Source organism: Pan troglodytes, chromosome 18 (assembly GCF_028858775.2).
Source record: "Pan troglodytes isolate AG18354 chromosome 18, NHGRI_mPanTro3-v2.0_pri, whole genome shotgun sequence".
Classification (NCBI taxonomy): Eukaryota; Metazoa; Chordata; class Mammalia; order Primates; family Hominidae; genus Pan; species Pan troglodytes.
In genome coordinates this window covers 6,001,577-6,019,581 of record NC_072416.2, presented here as the reverse complement: position 1 = coordinate 6,019,581, position 18,005 = coordinate 6,001,577, and the positions used below count along the sequence as shown (strand labels likewise).

At 44.5% G+C, this 18,005-nt stretch overlaps 1 long non-coding RNA gene across 1 annotated transcript in view; it reads right to left on the bottom strand.

Moving 5' to 3' along the window:
- LOC107968777 (uncharacterized) overlaps nucleotides 1–3,786 on the bottom strand; it is a 32,832-nt gene extending 29,046 nt beyond the window's left edge. The window contains exon 1 of the long non-coding RNA XR_001710196.4: nucleotides 3,704–3,786. This is a non-coding gene — a long non-coding RNA (uncharacterized LOC107968777). The remainder of the gene's footprint in view (nucleotides 1–3,703) is intronic.
- Nucleotides 3,787–18,005: the final 14,219 nt, after the last annotated feature.

The window sequence follows — 18,005 nt, the reverse complement described above, 5'->3', positions numbered from 1 at the left end:
GCCAGCGCTGGAACCGGGTGGACAGTTTATCCCCCTTTAGCAGGAAACCTAGCAGGAGCCTCTGTGGATCTAACCATCTTCTCACTCCACTTGGCAGGTGTTTCTTCTATTTTAGCGGCCATTAACTTTATTACAGTTATTAACATAAAACCCCCAGCCTTATCCCAATATCAACCACCCCTTTTCATCTGATCAGTCCTCATTCTGGCAGTACTTCTCCTCCTTTCTCTCCCAGTCCTAGCCGCTGGCATTGCCATACTATTAACTGACCGTAACCTCAATACTACTTTTTTTTGACCCTGCTGGCAGGGGTAACCCTATTTTGTATCAACATTTATTCTGATTCTTTGGTCATCCTGAAGTCTATACCTTATCCTACCAGGCTTCGGGATAATCTCCCATATCGTAACCTATTACTCTGGAAAAAAGGAACCATTTGAGTATATGGGCATAGTATGAGCCATAATATCAATTGGCTTCTTAGGATTTATCATATGGGCTCACCATATATTTACAGTAGGAATGGACGTAGACACACGAGCATACTTCACCTCTGCCACTATAATTATTGCTATCCCTACTGGAGTCAAGGTCTTTAGCCGATTAGCTACACTGCACGGCAGTAGTATCAAATGATCTCCCACAATATTCTGAGCACCTAGGATTCATTTTCCCATTAACAGTAGGAGGTTTAACTGGCATTATACTAGCTAATTCATCATTAGACATTATTTTACAAGACATATATTATGGTGTAGCCCATTTCCACTATGTTCTATCAATAGGAGCGGTATTTGCCATCACAGGAGGCTTTGTCCACTGACTCCCCCTATTTTCAGGTTATATACTTAATCAGACCTACGCTAAAATCCACTTTATCATTATACTTATAGGTGTTAATTTAACCTTTTCCCCACAGCACTTCCTCGGCCTGTTGGTGTGCGTCGACGTTATCTGATTAACCTGATACATACACCACATGAAATGTTATCTTATCAGTAGGCTCATTTATCTCATTAACAGCAGTCATACTAATAATTTTCATAATCTGAGAAGCCTTTGCTTCAAAACGAAAAGTTCTAACAATTGAACAAGCATCTACTAATTAAGAGTGACTTTACAGCTGTCCACCACCTTACCATACATTCGAAGAGCCAATCTACGTGAAAACCTAAACGAAAAAGGAATTGAACCTCCAGAAACTGATTTCAAGCCAATCCCATAACCTGTATGACTTTCTTGATATTAGTAAAATCATTACACAACTTTGTCAAAGTTAAGATATAGGATAAACCCTGTATGTCTTAATGGCTCACCCAGTTCAGTTAGGCCTTCAAGATGCTACATCCCCTATTATAGAAGAACTACTCACTTTCCATGACCACATTCTTATAATTATTTTCCTAATTCAGTTGCTGCAACTCTGAAGAATCACCTCCTGCTAGGTCTGATAAAAACTCTACTCTGGAAACAGAAAGAGGTCAGTGTGAGTTCGTTTCTACTTCACTTTCTTAACCCTAGGAAAGAAGGTATAGATTTCTCATGCCATTCAGTCCAGCTGCGTATGTGGGACACAACGTTAACCAGTGGAAACAATACAGACTTTATCCTTCAGGTGAATCTGGTTTAAGTCCAAGCTCAACTCCATACTAAGTGATTTGGGGCAAATTATTCAACTCCTGCGATCTGCTTTTTATCATCTGAAGATAATAACAGCCACCTTGCAGGGCTGGGCGCGGTGGCTCACACCTGTAATCCCAGTACTTTGGAAGGCCGAGGCGGCTGGATCACTTGAGGTCTGGAGCTCGAGACCAGCCTGGCCAACATGGTGAAACTCCCGTCTTTACTAAAAATACAAAAAAGATTACCAGGGCGTGGTGGCGGGTGCCTGTAATCACAGCTACTCGAGAGAATGAGGCAGAAAAATCGTTTGGACCCAGGAAGTCGAGGTTGCAGTGAGCCGAGATTGCGCCACTGCAGTTCAGCCTGGCGGACAGAGCAAGACTCCCTCTCAAAAAAATTAAATAATAAATAAATAATACCCACTTTGCAGGACACAGGAAAAGAGCAGAAATATTAGTAAAGTATCTAGTCCAGTGCTTGGCACTCGAAAGTAAATAAATGGTACGTGATGGTAGTAAGAGAAACCCCAACTTGCAGGAACTTCATAGCATATATTACTACTTGACATGTAAGTTTAATGTCTGTCACCCCCCGCAAGAATGTAAGGTTTTTCAGCTCAAAGCTGAATTCTAGCATCTTGAATAGTGTTTAGTGCTAAACAGATATCTGGCAAATGAACGGGTGAAAAAATAAGAGGAAGACTGGGCTCATCAGACCTGATTAACCAACTGCGCATCAAATACTTAAGCATTATAAAGAACACAAAATGAGGCCGGGCGAGGTGGCCCACGCCTGTAATCTCAGCACTTTGGGAGGCTGAGGCGGGCCTATCACGAGGTCAGGAGATCGAGACCATCCTGGCTAACACGGTGAAGCCCTGTCTCTACTAAAAATACAAAAACAAGAAATTAGCCGGGCATGATGGCGGGCGCCTGTAGTCCCAGCTACTCCGGAGGCTGAGGCGGGAGAATAACGGGAACCCGGGAGGCGGAGCTTGCAGTGAGCCGAGATTGCGCCACTGCACTCCAGCCTCGGCGACAGAGCGAGACACGGTCTCAAAAAAAAAAAAAAAAAGAGACAAAACTACTCTTCCGCTGAGATGTCTCCAACATCTGCTGTCTCTCCATTTCCGCTGTCATTCCAGGGTAGGGTTTCAGAACCTCAGCACACTGACATTTTGAGCCAGATCGTTTTTTGAGTTCTTGGGGTTGGGGAGTGGGGTGGGAACCCTGTGGACCTTGTAGAATGTTTAGCTGCATCCCTGACCTCCACCCACTAGATGTCAGTAGCACCCCTCGGTAGTGACAACAAAATTTGTCTCCAGACAGTGTCAATTGTGCTCTGGGAGGGGGGCGCTGGTTGAGAACCCCTGGTCTAGAGACATATTAGTGCCTTTGCTCACCAAAATTTTCCCTCCTGAAGTCCCCAAGACCTACTTCATCCTTTTCATAGATAATAAACACGAGAGACAGCTGGTCTCTATCCCTTCCAACCAGGGAAGGGCACCTGAGCCTAGATATCGGAAATGTGGAAGAAAAATTTCATGTCCTCAACGAGTGCACCATCAAAGACAAAAACCCCAGGATGAGGATTGATGACGCCACTACCCCCATCTTCTTGAAGCATCCTGATCCTCTGAACTCTCCGGTCCTGTCTGTAACATCTCTCAGGGTGCTCCATCTTAACCCGCCTAACGCTGTAATTTGTTTCTGGTGGGTTTATCCACTCCAACAGTTTGGGGGCTCGCTGAGAGTAAACAGCGTTTCTGTGCTGTCTTCGTGTCCCCACCGCTCAGCACAAGGGCGCAATCGAGCTTTAGGAAACGAGTGTTTTCTTAGCGTGAATGGCAAAAGGCACCCAGCCCTTCAAAGGAGGCCTCACTGGGGAACCTGAACGGACTGGAGCTCCGAAGGGCAACAAAGCCGGCACTCCGGACTGCCACGTTCCCCACGCGTCCCCAGAGGACCCAGTTAATTCTGCATCACGCAGCCACTCCGAGTTTTTGCGTCCAGGAACCCAGAGTGCAATCTGAAAGTCTCAAGACAGAGAGCAGAGCCACAACCCTTAAGCCCCGCCTCACCAGAAAAGGCCCTCACGAACACGAATCGCCAGCCACGCCACCTTTTCTACTGCGTCACGCCGGAAGCTGTTGCGGGGCACGCCGGGACCTCAAGAGGGCCAGACGCATGCGCAGTAGCTAAGCCTGAAAAGAGAGGAGCGAGTCGCGCAAGTGTGGTTCTAAAGGACCGCCCTCTTCGCCTGGTTTCAGCCCTTCGCTAATTGACAGCAATTTCATTAATGAAACCCGCCTTGCGTCATATGCTGAGACCAATCACAATGCCTGAGAACTCAGGGCCCGGATCCCGCTGGGCATGCCATCCTGTTTTACGCGTTAGGTGAGAATAGCCCTGATAGAAAACGTGGCGCTTGCTGTGTGCCATGCGTAATTGTAAACATTTACACACTAACTCATACTTACAGCAACCCTACTCGGTCAGTTATATTACCATTTTCATCTTCCAGACGAGGAAGCCAAAACAGAGTTTAAGTGACTTTCGTTAAGGACTAGAACTCGTATCTAATCCAGTGGCTTTTGTTTCCCCCACTCTAAGTTGTTTTTATTTCTTAATATTAAGTAAGTACTGCAAAACGTTCTCACTTAAAACTGAAGTCTCCACGCCAGTAATCCCAGCATTTTGGGAGGCCGAGGCGGGAGGATCACTTGAGTCCAGGAGTTCGATGCTGCAGTGAGAGGTAATTGCCACTGCACTCCAGCCTGGGCGGCAGAGCGAGATTGTCTCAAAATAAATAAATAATAAATAAATACAAATGATTAACAAAATATATTCATACTTTGCCTCTGAAATTACACTCCCTCCCTAGAGAAAATAACTGTTACTGAGGCAGAGGAATAGGGTCTGGAGGCAGGAAACCTAACTGATTCACGCTGACTTCCTAGAACTAAATCAAAAGGAAAACCCCAACTTTCCCTTTCCCCACCTAAGTAAGGAAAGGACCCACTGAAAGGACTGGAGACTGGTCCCTTTACAAACTCCATCACCTCTTCTGCGTGGCAGATAAAAATTTGAAAGTATCAGATGCTTGCATAGCGTGTAACCTTTGTAACTTCACTTCAGCCTCTGGTTGCACAAAGCAACCTAAGGGAACCTAGGGCCGATTACGGGCCACTACTTCATTTACATAGGGTGTACACCAAGTGACCAATAGGAAACCTGTAGAGGGTGTTTAAACCCCAGAAAAATTCTGGCACATGCCTGTTGAGCCCCTATGCTCTGCGGGCTGCCACCTTGTGGAGTGTACTTTTGTTTTCAATAAATCTGTGCTTTTGTTGCTTCATTTTTTTCCTTGCCTTGTTTGTGTGTTTTGTCCAGTTCTTTGTTCCAAACGCCAAGAACCTGGACACCCTCCACTAGTAACATTACTAGTTTGTATATCTTTCTGGTTCTTAATATATAATTTTTTTACATTTACTACTTCTTGTCGGTTTTTTCCATTTATATATATAATTTTTGTTTTTTTCTTTTCGTTTATATATATATAATTTTTTAAAGCTGCATTTAGGCATGTACCACCATACATATTCTTTTTAAAATGTTTTTCCATGCTGCTCCCCACCTCCCCCCACCACCATATATATAATCGACCATTCCTCTTTTGGTGGACATACAAATACTTTTCTAATTTTCACGTGTGTGTGATTCCGGATTGGGTATTCTGGGTATATCTTGAAGAGGGAGCTACTGGATTGAGATGTGGAGTGTGAGAGAAAGAAGAGTGGAGGATCATACTAAGGCTTCTATGTAGTCTTTCTGCCTTCAGTCTTGCCCCCCTTCATTCATCCATCATTTATGAAGGCCCTGGTAGCACAAAGGAGTAGTACCTCATCAGGATGTAAATACAGGGAGTGGGATGTGAAATAGGTTGATGACACTTCTAAGAAAAGTATGCCATCTTTGATTAAGAATAACCATGGAGGAGTTTTTTAAACACATGCATTTCTTATGTGGATTATCTATTTTGATTCCTACAATGTTCCTGCCACCTGTTATAGTCATTTTACAGATGATGAGACAGAGTGCTATAAAGAGCCACTGACTACCCTAACTAATTAGTTGCAGAGTGCACCCAAATACTCAAGTTCTTGACTCCTAGAGCGTTGAACTTTCTGAGGCACCTTGCTGCCTTTCTATTCAGAGGGCAGGGTAGTAGATGACTAAATGGACAGAAAAGAGAGAGAGAAAGAGAAAGCAGAGCCTGAGTGTGGGAAAAAGCAAGGGCAGAGCACTGCTTTGCATGTCAGATATATGTATATACATATATATACACACATATGTATTTCTCTCTGTGGCCTGCGGGTTGGATACCCTTATTATAAACCATTAAATAAAACAGAAAACCTTAATTGCATAAGATAGAACCAAATAAATGAACAAATTGAGTTTAATTAGTAGCAGGATATTTACATAGTTTCAAAGTACTTCCCCATAAGACACTTATTAATTACAAAGAGGGAAACAATGGGAAAGCTGGTCAACACAATCTTCATTTAGTGATCCACATAACACCATTAGAAATGAAAACAACTGAAATATACACCCCCTGATAGGACACAGTGAGAAGAATGCAACCTCGCATCTGTGATATTCCTGCCAAAGATGCTAACCTGAGTCTATGTGTGAAGAAACGTCAAACCCAAATGGAGACATTGTCTACCAAATAACTGGCTAACAATCTTTTATAGTGTGGCAATCATGAAAGTCAAGAAAAAAACTGAAGAACCATCTCAGACTGACAAAGACTAGAGACATGACAACTAAATGCAATGTGTGATTGTGAAGAAAATTCTTTCGCTGTGAAAGGCATCGTTGGGACAGTTGGCAAACATTGAACGGGGTCTGCAGATTAGATAATGAAATGTATTAATGTTCATTAAAAAAAATTATTTTTTGAGATGGAGTCTCGCTCTGTTGCCCAGGCTGGAGTGCAGTGGCACGATCTTGGCTCACTGCAGCCTCTACCTCCTGGATTCAAGCAATTCTCTTGCCTTAGCCTCCCGGGTAGCTGGGATTATAGGCACGTGCCACCATGCCCAGCTACTTTTTGTATTTTTAGTAGAGATGGGGTTTCACTATGTTGGCCAGGCTTGTCTCGAACCCCTGACCTCAGGTGATCTGCCCACCTCAGCCTCACAAAGTGCTAGGGTTACAAGTGTGAACCACTGCACCTGGCCCATTTTTCTAATTTTGATGGTTATATTGTGGCTCTGTAGGATAATGTCCTTGTTTGTTGAAAATACACCACAAGATATTTGGGGAAGACAGGGTATCAGGTTGCTAACTTACTCTCAAATAATTGGAGGTCAGGGGAAGTCTTTGTTTCACACTTCCAACTTTTCTGTAAGTTTGCTATTGTTTTTACAAAAAAGAGTACGCACAGCTTTAGAGTCAAGACGATTATGCTTTGATTCCCTGCCCTACCAAAGCATGATCTTGGGCAAGTTTCCTTTTGTGCTGCAATGTCCTCATCTTAAAATGAGGACTAGCATATGCAGTAAGCCGAGATCACGCCACTGCACTCCAGCCTGGGCGGCAGAGCGAGACTCTGTCTCAAAAAAAAAAAAAAAAAGAGGACAAGCATAATAGCACGTGGCCCATGGATTGTGATGATTGAATGAGTGGAAGTGTGTAGAGTTTAGATCCTCATCTAGCAAATGGTGAATACTCAGTACACTTAGCCACCGTTGGTCAAATACACTAGACCTTTTTGCAAAGTCATTAATAGAGCTTCCAAATTAGTCTATTATTTAATTACATATCTATTTGAGACAGAACCTCACTGTGTCTCCCAGGCTGGAGTGCTGTGATGGAATCACGGCTCGCTGTAGTCTTGAACTCCTGGGCTCAAACGTTCCTCCTGCCTCACCATCCTGAGTAGCTGGGGATATAGGCAAGCACCACTACACTCAGCTAATTTTTAAATTTCTAGTAGAGACAGGATCTCACTATGTTGCCCAGGCTGGTGTTAAACTCCTGGGTTCAAGCGATCCTCCCTCCTCGGGCTCCCAAAGTGCTGGGATTACAGGTGTGTGAGCCACTGCGTCCTACCATAGTCTCTAATTCAGAGCTCACATACTAAAGTGTATATGCAGCAAGCCAAAGTCACTTTTCAACTTCTATTTCTTCCCAGTTCCTGGATTCTAATCTTTCCTAATCTTTCCTGGACTTGAGCCTGAAGGCTGAGAAGAATGGAAAAGGATTGACTGTCTTCATTGGCAGCTTCAGAATTTGTTCATTTGAGGTATTCAGGCAGCCTTTGATACCTTAAAGGGAAAGGTATGGGATCCAGACAGACTCTGAGAAGGACTCTATGCGATGGGCTCTCAAACTCACTTAAATCCACGGAGCAGATGAGCATATTCAAATGCTTTTCATTTCTATTTTACTAAGGTTGGTGAGTCTTTCATAGATCTTGGTGGTTTTAGTGTTTTGTTGTTGTTGTTTGTTTGTTTGTTTGTTTGTTTTTTAGACAGAGTCTCATGTTGGCCAGGCTGGTCTTGAACTCCTGACCTCAAGTGATCTGCCTACCTCATTCTCCCAAAGTGCTGGGATTACAGGCGTAAGCCATTGTGCCCGGCCCTTGGTGGTGGTTTTGTCTGTCATGTCCTGAATTTCCAACTGAACAAGACACCAAACATATTTTTTTCCTGGACACCTAGAAATAGGACTCCAAACTCTCAATAACAAGGAGCTTGCTTTATATTTGCTTCTTTTCCTCCCAAATTTTGACCTTGTTTCATGCACACCATTGAGAATGGAACATAAGTGTATGTGTGTTGACGAAGTTATATGCGATCCCTGTGATGTATTCATTTCCTCACCATAGCCAGTCAGCTTGTTCTTCTTCCTCTAATTCCCTGTGTCTCACCACACCCAGAACTCTGTGTTAGTTACAAAATGTCCAATTTTTTCCATATGGAGGCTCTACAGCACTCATATGTCTCAGGAATACCTGTCCATTTTCTTCCTATTTCCTCCCAAGTTATTTCACAACTTAAATGAATTGACTGGAGGATACAACTGTTCAGTCTCTTGGTACTGTTCTCATAACGTAATCAGCTGGCATTTTGGTTTATATAACAGCTTTAGGAACTTGGTCATTGTGAACCTACTTCTTGAGAACTTGACCTAATCTGAGTGTACTGATCAATGAAAATGTTGAGCCTGGCCATGTGCAATGACTCACACCTGTAATCCCAGCATTTTAGGAGGCTGAGGAGGGTGAATCGCTTGAGACCAGGGGTTTGAGACCAGCTAGCCAACATGGTGAAACCCTGTCTCCACCAAAAAAAAAAAAAAATTGGCCTGGCATGGTGGCATACACCTGTAATCCCAGGTACTCAGGAGGCTGAGGCACAAGAATTGCTTGAACCCAGGAGACAGAGGTTGCAGTTAGCTGAGATCGCCACTGCACTCCAGCCTGGGTGACAGAGGGAGACTCTGTCTCAAAAAAAAAGTTAAAATTAAAATTTCACAAACACAGATACAATGCATGATTAAGGAAATCTAGGCCACTCGGAAGGGACTTTAACTTCTGATGTTTGCATCAGGGAAAACAATCAAGCTCCTTTAAAATGTATTTTCTAATTCTGCTGTCAAAGAAACAATTCTGGCTGAATGGACCATGGGCTGAGCCAAGGTGGCAGTTCTAATAAGCCCAGGATCTTACAAAATAGGAAAAAAAAAAAAAGAGACTAAATGCTTGGCAATACATCAAATAAGTACAAAAATTCAACAGCACAAATTTAGACTGGAAAAGGCTAGAGAAGCACAAGTATCCCAGGAGTAGCTCTCAAGGTTACATCTCTGCAAGCTGAAAGCAACTTGCAATGGGTGTCCCAGAGAGAAAAATGAACAAAAGGAGGTTCCATGTAAGGGCTGGGGAGTAAGCTTTCTGCTGTGTACTGCATTAGCAATTCCTTATCCGAGGGTCTTACCTGATTTGCCTAACATTTTAAAAAGGATAATGGAGTACACAGATTTTTAGAGAACAGGGAGAAGGAGGACATAGGTCCTATGAAGTATGGCCAAGATGGGAGACTTGCTTAGGAGGAAATAGTTAAAGGGAGAAGTGGGTTGTTTACTTCCAATTATTGTTTTCTCAGACCATTCTCCATAACAAATTTTCTTCCAATTAATGTCTTCACTACTATGAGGAGATTTTTAAAATGTGTGCTTCATAAGCAGGTGCTCTCCTTCTCCTTCTCTATGGAAAGCAAAAAAAACAGGGAGGCTGAGGCAGGAGAATTGCTTGAACCCGGGAGGCAGAGGCTGTGGTAAGCTGAGATCGTGCCACTGCACTCAAGCCTGGGCAACAGAGCAAAACTCTGTCTCAAAAAAAAAAGAAAAGAAAAGAAAAGAAAAAAGGCTTAAATTCAGAGCAGGAGAAATTACGATTGGGCATTTTGAGGTGCTGGTGTGATAAAATATTGATTAAATTCTTTGGCAAGAGAAAAATAAGGTATGCTTAGAGATTTGCCTGCCTGAAGGCACTGAATATATCTTAAGTTCTTTTTTTTTTTTTTTTTTGAGTCAGGGTCTCACTGTGTCACCCAGGCTGGAGTGTGCAATGATAGCTCACTGCAGCCTCGACCTCCCGGGCTGAAGCAATCCTCCCGCCTCAGCCTCTCAAAGTGTTAGGTTCACAGGCATGAGCCACTGCACTCAGCCTATACCCGAAGTCTTTTATGATCCTTTTCTGCTTGAGGACTCTGTTCCCAGAACACAGTTGTGCATGCAAAAGGGCTTTTGTTTGTTTGTATGTTAAGAATTTCCCAGCTTCTCTCCTGGACCATTCCAGAGATGACTTTTGTGAAGGGGTCCTTAAAATTGTTGTTTTAAAACTTCCCTTTGGGGCCGGGCACGTGGCTCAAGCCTGTAATCCCAGCACTTTGGGAGGCTGAGGCGGGCGGATCACAAGGTCAGGAGATCGAGACCATCCTGGCTAACACAGTGAAACCCCGTCTCCACTAAAAATACAAAAAATTAGCCGGGCACGGAGGCAGGCGCCTGTACTCCCAGCTACTCGGGAGGTTGAGGCAGGAGATTGGCGTGAACCCGGAAGGTGAAGCTTGCAGCGATCCAAGATCGCGCCACTGCACTCCAGCCTGGGCGACAGAGCAAGACTCCATCTCAAAAAACAAAAAAACAAAAAAACCAACCAACCAAACAAAAAACTTCCCTTTGGGCTGGCCACGGTGGCTCACGCCTGTAATCTCAGCACTTTGGGAGTCCGAGGCAGGTGGATCATCTGAGGTCAGGAGTTCGAGACCAGCCTGGCCAACATGGGAAACCCCGTCTCTACTAAAAATACAAAAATTAGCCGGGCGTGGTGGCAGGCGCCTGTAATTCCAGCTGCTTGGGAGGTTGAGGCGGGAGAATCGCTTGAACCTGGAAGGCGGTGGTTGCAGTGAGCCGAGATCTTGCCATTGCACTCTAGCCTGGGCGACAGAGAGACTCCACCTCAAAAAAAAAAAAAAAAAAGCTTCCCTTTTACAGTTTGAGTATTTTTCCTTCCTGACTCTTCTTGCTGACAGAGGTCACAGACCTCTGTATAAACGGGCTTGGGCTCTAATACCATGTCACCGCCAACCTTTCGCCTAAAGGAAGAAGCCATAAAACAGTGAATTTTTTTTTTTTTTTTTTGAGACGGAATCTCGCTCTGTCGCCCAGGCTGGAGTGCAGTGGCACGATCTTGGCTCACTGCAACCTCCGCCTCCTGGGTTCAAGCTATTCTCCTGCCTCAGCCTCCCTAGTAGCTGGGATTACAGGCATGTACCACCACGCCTGGCCCCCAAAATCAGTGCCTTTGAAAAGCTATTTAACACTCTCCCTTTTCTCTCTCCTTCTCTGTCTCTGCTATTTCCCTTTTCCCATCTTTTTTTCCCCCTGTTTGCCTCTCTCTCCTGTATCCTGGATTCTTTAATAATCAGTCTAGGGATTGTTTATGGAAATGTACCTTTGGTTTCGAGATTTCCCCACATCCATCCTCTGTCTCCATGCTTAGTGAATCAAGGAGAGAGGGCAGGCATGGGACCGAGAGGGAGGCTGTGCTGCGCTCCTCCTGTCCGCGAACTGGAGCCACAGCTTTTAACCTCGGGGCTCTTCTGGCCCTGGAGTAGCACTGGGTCGCAGTTGGAAGCCTGGCTTGCTGTGGCTGGCTCTGCAGCGCCCAGGGGTAGATCTCCACGCCTGCACAAGCAATTAGCACAAAGCGCCAGTGTGGCTGGAACACAGGAAAAAGCTGTCCCTGAAGAACCGACTCAGTCTGTCACCTGAACTCCCTCCCCAAACACAGATTAGTAATCGAACTAGTAATAAAAATGACAGCATTTCTTAAATAATTGCTAATTATATGACTTTATTCTTTTCAAGGTGCTGTGACATTATCAAACTTAGTTCCTAAAACACTATACAACGTGGGGGTGGGGGGTGGTGGAAGGTAGGTGGCCTTATCTCCTCTTGGCAGAGGAGTAAATTGAACATATAGTGGTTACATGACAGGCTCAGGGTCACACAGGAGTGACCTGACTCCTGTGATGGCCATCCTATGCGGAGGAAGTTGCTATTTTTGACTCATAATCTGAGAGCTGTCATCCTTGAGTGTTTGTTCTTTTGAGGGGCAAGGGCAGAGAGGGGGAGTCCCAGTTCTCTGGTTCCAACATAAACCACAAATCAGGGACATGAGCCTTAGACACTCACAGGGCACCCTGTGAAAAGCAAGAACTTACAGCCACTATTCAATAAACACCTAACAGGTGCCTGGGAACCCGATTAGGCCATTAGATGTCACAGAAGATGAATTACCCTGAAACTCCTGACTTAGAAACCACATTCATTCAAGACACTCTAAAGCTGGAGAGTATGCCAGGTGCAGGTGGGGTACAGGGTGAGCAGGATCAGTCTGGCTCCTGCCCAGTGGGGCCCACTGTCCTGTGGGCCTGGCCCCAGCAAGTCTCTCCTGATCATAGAGGTGCTTGCTGGCTTGTGCTGTGTGCTGGTCACTGTGCCCAGCGGTTTATAAACATGATCACAACCATCACACCAGGCAGGGGTTATTATTCCTGTTTTACAATAGAGGAACTCAGGCTGAGAGGTATTCAGGAATTTGTCCAAGGGCAAATGGCTAGTAAACTGCACAGCCACTAAAATCAGGTCTAACTCCCAAATCCATACTTACAAGGAACTGGATAATCTCATTGTCTATCAGTAGGGGAATTCGGTAAATTACGACCCCTCCATGGAATGCTGTGCTCACTGTCATCATTGGTCTCTGCAAGCCCTCTCTTAAATACTGTATTTTACTCACTTTTTCCACCTTATTCCCGGTCGCCATTCTCATTGCTCTGCACTGCCCCATAGGCATCTAATGCATTTGGTCTATCAGGGTTTGGACAGATATGTGTCCTTTTAAAATATATAGTGTTATTTTGTGTCTGTGCATGTTTTAATTTACACTAGTAGCCCTCATTCCGTTTCTTACCTTTTCAAAACTTTTTCACTTTGTTTGAATAGACATCTACGTTGTTAGGGATGCACTTAATGTTTGTATGCTAAATATGCATCTATCATATTCTGTTTATCCATTTAATTAGGGATGAATATATAACTTGCCTTTAATTTCCACCTACCATAAGAAAATGCTATAGTGGGTGTGTGCATGTGTGCATGTGCGTGTGTGTGTGCATGTGTGTGTGCACATGTGTGTATGTGTGTGTGCATGTGTGTTCGTGTGTGTGCATGTGTGTGTATGTGCATGTGTTTGTGTGTGTGCGTGTGTGCATGTTTGTGTGCGTGTGTGCATTGTGTTCATATGTGTGCATGTGTGTGTACTCCTTTAAGGGCTAGATTTGCAGGTTCTCACATGGAAGAACATCCTAGGCATATTGCTAAGTGATAAAAGCCAGTTGCAGAGCAACGCACATCGTATGATCTCATTTTCTAAGAAAAACAACATATATGTACATATTTGTTTGTCTGCAAACAGGAATCTCTGGAAGGAAAGAAAAAAGCAAGCAGTTGATATGAGGAGTGGAGGTATGGACGGAGGAGGGGACACTGCACTCCAGCCTGGGCAACAGAGCAAAACTCCGTCTCAAAAAAAAAAAAAAGTATGTGTGTTGTTTGAATATCTCACAGTAAACCTGCATTACCTTGATAATTTAATTAGTTTAATTTAATTAGAGACAGGGTCTGGCTCTATCACCTAGGCTGGAGTGCAGTTGTGCAATCCTAGCTCACTGAAGCCTCCAATTCCTGGGCTCAGGCTATCCTCCCTCCTCAGCCTCCTGAGCCACCATCTTTGGCTTTTTTTTTTTTTTTTTGAGACAGAGTCCTGGTCTGTCACCCAGGTTGGAGTGCAGTGGCACCATCTCGGCTCACTGCAACCTCTGCCTCCCGGGTTCAAGTGATTCACCTGCCTCAGCCTCCTGAGCAGCTGGGACTACAGGCACGCACCACCGCGCCCAGCTAATTTTTGTATTTCTTTAGTAGAGATGAGGTTTCATCATCTTGGCCAGGCTGGTCTTGAACTCCTGGCCTCAAATGATCTGCCCACCTCAGCCTCCCAAACTGCTGGGATTACAGGTGTGAGCCACCGCGACTGGCCTCACCTTTTACATTTTTTAAATTATAAAGGAGGCCAGGGGTGGTGGCTCACACCTGTAATCCCAGCACTTTGGGAGCCTGAGGTGGGCAGATCACTTGAGGCCAAGAGTTCGAGACCAGCCTGGCCAACATGATGAAACCTTGTCTCTATTTAAAAAATACAAAAATTAGTCGAGCGTGGTGGCGGGTGTCTGTAGTCCCAGCTGCTCAGGAGGCCGAGGCAGGAAAATTGATTGAACCCAGGAGGCAGAGGTTGCAATGAGCCAAGATCGCGCCATTGCACTCCAGCCTGGATGACAGAGAGGAAGACTCCATCTCAAAAAAAAAAAAAAAAGATGAATGGACATTTTCACTAAAATATTTTAAGTGACAAAGAGTTTAAGTTAAACATTTTTTAAAATTCAGAGCAAGAAGGAACCCTCAGATATCATCTAGGTTTTTTTGTTTGTTTGTTTCCAGTTGAGGTTGCTGGAACCCTGGGTGGCCCACTCAAGGGGACCATAGGTCTGGTTAATGGCAGACTGGACTGACCTTCAAGCCAACCTCAGAGTCCAGCTGGACATACTTGCATCTCCTCTGAGATCCTCTAGACTTTGTACTTTGCCTTTAAGGTTGGTTACCTTTTCCTATTTATTTATTCATTCAACAATCATTTTCTCAGTAACCCCTACATTCCTAGCCATGTCTTAGTCACTTGGGATATAGTCCATGCCCTCAGGGAGTTTGCAGTCTGATTGTAAAGAGTCAGAACATACACACACACACACACACACACACACACAGCAAAGTCTATAATATATCAAGTGATGGTAAATGTTATGAAGAAAAATCAGGCTGAGCACAGTGGCTCAGGCCTGCAATCCCAGCACTTTGGGAGGCCAAGGCAGGAGGACTGCTTGAGTCAGGAGTTCTAGACCAGCCTGGGCAACATAGTGAGACCTTGTCTCTACAGAAAATTTTAAAAATTAGTTAGACGTGGTGGTGCACACCTATAGTCCCAGCTACATGGGATGCTGAGGCAGGAGGATCACTTGAGCCCAGGAGTTCGAGGCTGCAGTGAGCCATGGTCACACAACTGCACTCCAGTCTGAAAGCGAAAGAGAGAGGGAGGGAGGGAGGGAGGAAGGAAGGAAGGAAGGAAGGAAGGAAGGAAGGAAGGAAGGAAGGAAGGAAGGAGAGAGAAAAGAGAAAGAAAAAAGAAAGAGGGAGAGAAAGAGAGAGAGAACAAGAGAGAGGAAGAAAGAGAGGAAGGGAAGAAGGGAGGGAGGGAAGGAAGGAAAGGGAAAGAATCCCCATGCTTATTTCTCTCTACACCCTCATAGGCACCTACTCTATTGATGTGTTTGATATGTAATTGTTTGGATATGTACATGAATGATAAATATATGTGCATCCAAACAAATATATGTGTGTGTGTATATATACCATGTGTATGTGTATCCTTGTAAAACATATAGTGCCATACCTCTTATTTTATTTCTTACTTTTTTTTTTTTGAGACAGAGTCTCACTCTGTCACCCAGGCTGGAGTGCAGTGGTGCGATCTCGGTTCACTGCAAGCTCTGCCTCCTGGGTTCACGTCATTCTCCTGCCTCAGCCTCCCGAGTAGCTGGGACTACAGGTTCCCACCACCACGCCCGGCTAATTTTTTGTATTTTTTTAGTAGAGACGGGGTTTCACCATGTTAGCCAGGATGGTCTCGAACTGTTGACCTCGTGATCTGCCGACCTCGTGATCTGCCCACCTCGGCCTCCCAAAGTGCTGGGATTACAGGCATGAACCACCGCGCCCAGCCTATTTCTTACTTTTTAATTCACTTTTTCCTCCACAATGTTTTCACTTATGTGTTCAAAGTTACGTCCATGTTGTTGTGTGTACGTTTAGTTTCATGTTTCTAATGATTGATATGCATTTATCATATTTTATTTGTCCATTACACTAGGGATGAACATATAGCTTGTCTTTAATTTCCTACAATGACAACAATGCTGTAATGAGCATATTATATATATGTATATTTATACATATATATACACACATACATATATGTGATAGACTCTCATCCTGGTCCATAAAGGGGAGTCCATAACGGATAATTGACAATGCTGAATAATAGAGATATACCCAGATGCACCAACAGACTGTCCCAAAGGGGTTGTAGCAGTCTACAATTCCCACCAGCTATAGAGGGAGGTTCCTGGTTTTCCCACGTTCTACCCAACCCTTAGTATAATCAAAACAAATTTTTTTTTGAGACAGAGTCTCACTCTGTCGCCCAGGCTGGAGTGCAGTGGCGCCGATCTCGGCTCACTGCAACCTCTGCCTCCTGGGTTCAAGCGATTCTCCTGCCTCAGCCTCCCGAGTAGCTGGGACTACAGGCACCCGCCACCATGCCTGGCTAATTTTTTGTATTTTTAGTAGAGATGGGGTTTCACCATGTTAGCCAGGATGGTCTTGATCTCCTGACCTCGTGATCCGCCCACCTCGGCCTCCCAAAGTGCTGGTATTACAGGCGTGAGCCACCGTGCCCGGCCATCAGATTTTCTAATGTATGCCAATCTGATGAGCATAAAATGTTATCTCAACTTTATTTGCATTTCTCTGATTACTAATGAGGTTGAACACTGTAAAATAAATATGTTAGCTATTTTTATTTCTCCTTCTGTAAATTGCCCATTCATATCCTCTGCTTACTTTTCTCTTCATTTTTCTGTTTTTCTTGTTTATTTACAATACTTCTGTTTTGTTTTGTTTTTTTTTTAATGGAGTCTCACTCTTGTCACCCAGGCTGGAGTGCAGTGGTGCGATCTCGGCTCACTGAAACCTCCACCTCCTGGGTTCAAGTGATTCTCGTGCCTTGGCCTACCAAGTAGCTGGAATTACAGGTGCACGCCACCACACTTGACTAATGTTTTTGCATTTTCAGTAGAGATGGGGTTTTGCCATGTTGGCCTGGCTGGTCTCAAACTCCTGACCTCAAGTGATCCACCCACATTGGCCTCCCAAAATGCTGGGATTACAAGTGTGAGCCATTGCACCCGGCCCATTTGCAATAGTTCTTAGGCCAGTCGAGATAAACTTTGGCAGTTATAGACATCACAAATATTTCCCCCTAATTTGGTCTATGTTGACCTTTTTTGAACAGAAATCCTCAATATTGACATAATCTATTTATTACATTTTCTGTCTTAATGTTGGTTTGTGCTTTTAGGGTTTTATTTTATTTTTTGAGGCAGGGTCTCGCTCTGTTGCCCAGGCTGGAGTGCAGTGGCACGATCTTAGCTCACAGCAACTTCTGCCCGCTGAGTTCAAGCAATTCTCCCTGCTTAGCCTCCCAGGCAGCTGGGACTACAGGCACCCACCACCACACCTGGCTAATTTTTGTATTTTTAGTAGAGACGGGGATTCACCACATTGGCCAGGCTGTTCTCAAACTACTGACCTCAGGTGAGCTGCCCGCCTCAGCCTCCCAAAGTGCTAGGATCACAGGCGTGAGCCACTGCGCCCGGCCAATTTTGGCCAATTTTAAATGAAAAATGTATTGAGGTAAATGTATGTCCACGTAAAGTTGTAAGAAATAATACAGAGGCTAGACACGGTGGCTCATGCCTGTGATCACAGCACTTTGGGAGGCAAGAGGATTGCTTGAGCCCAGGAGTTCAAGACCAGCCTGGGCAACAAAGAAAGACTGTCTCTACA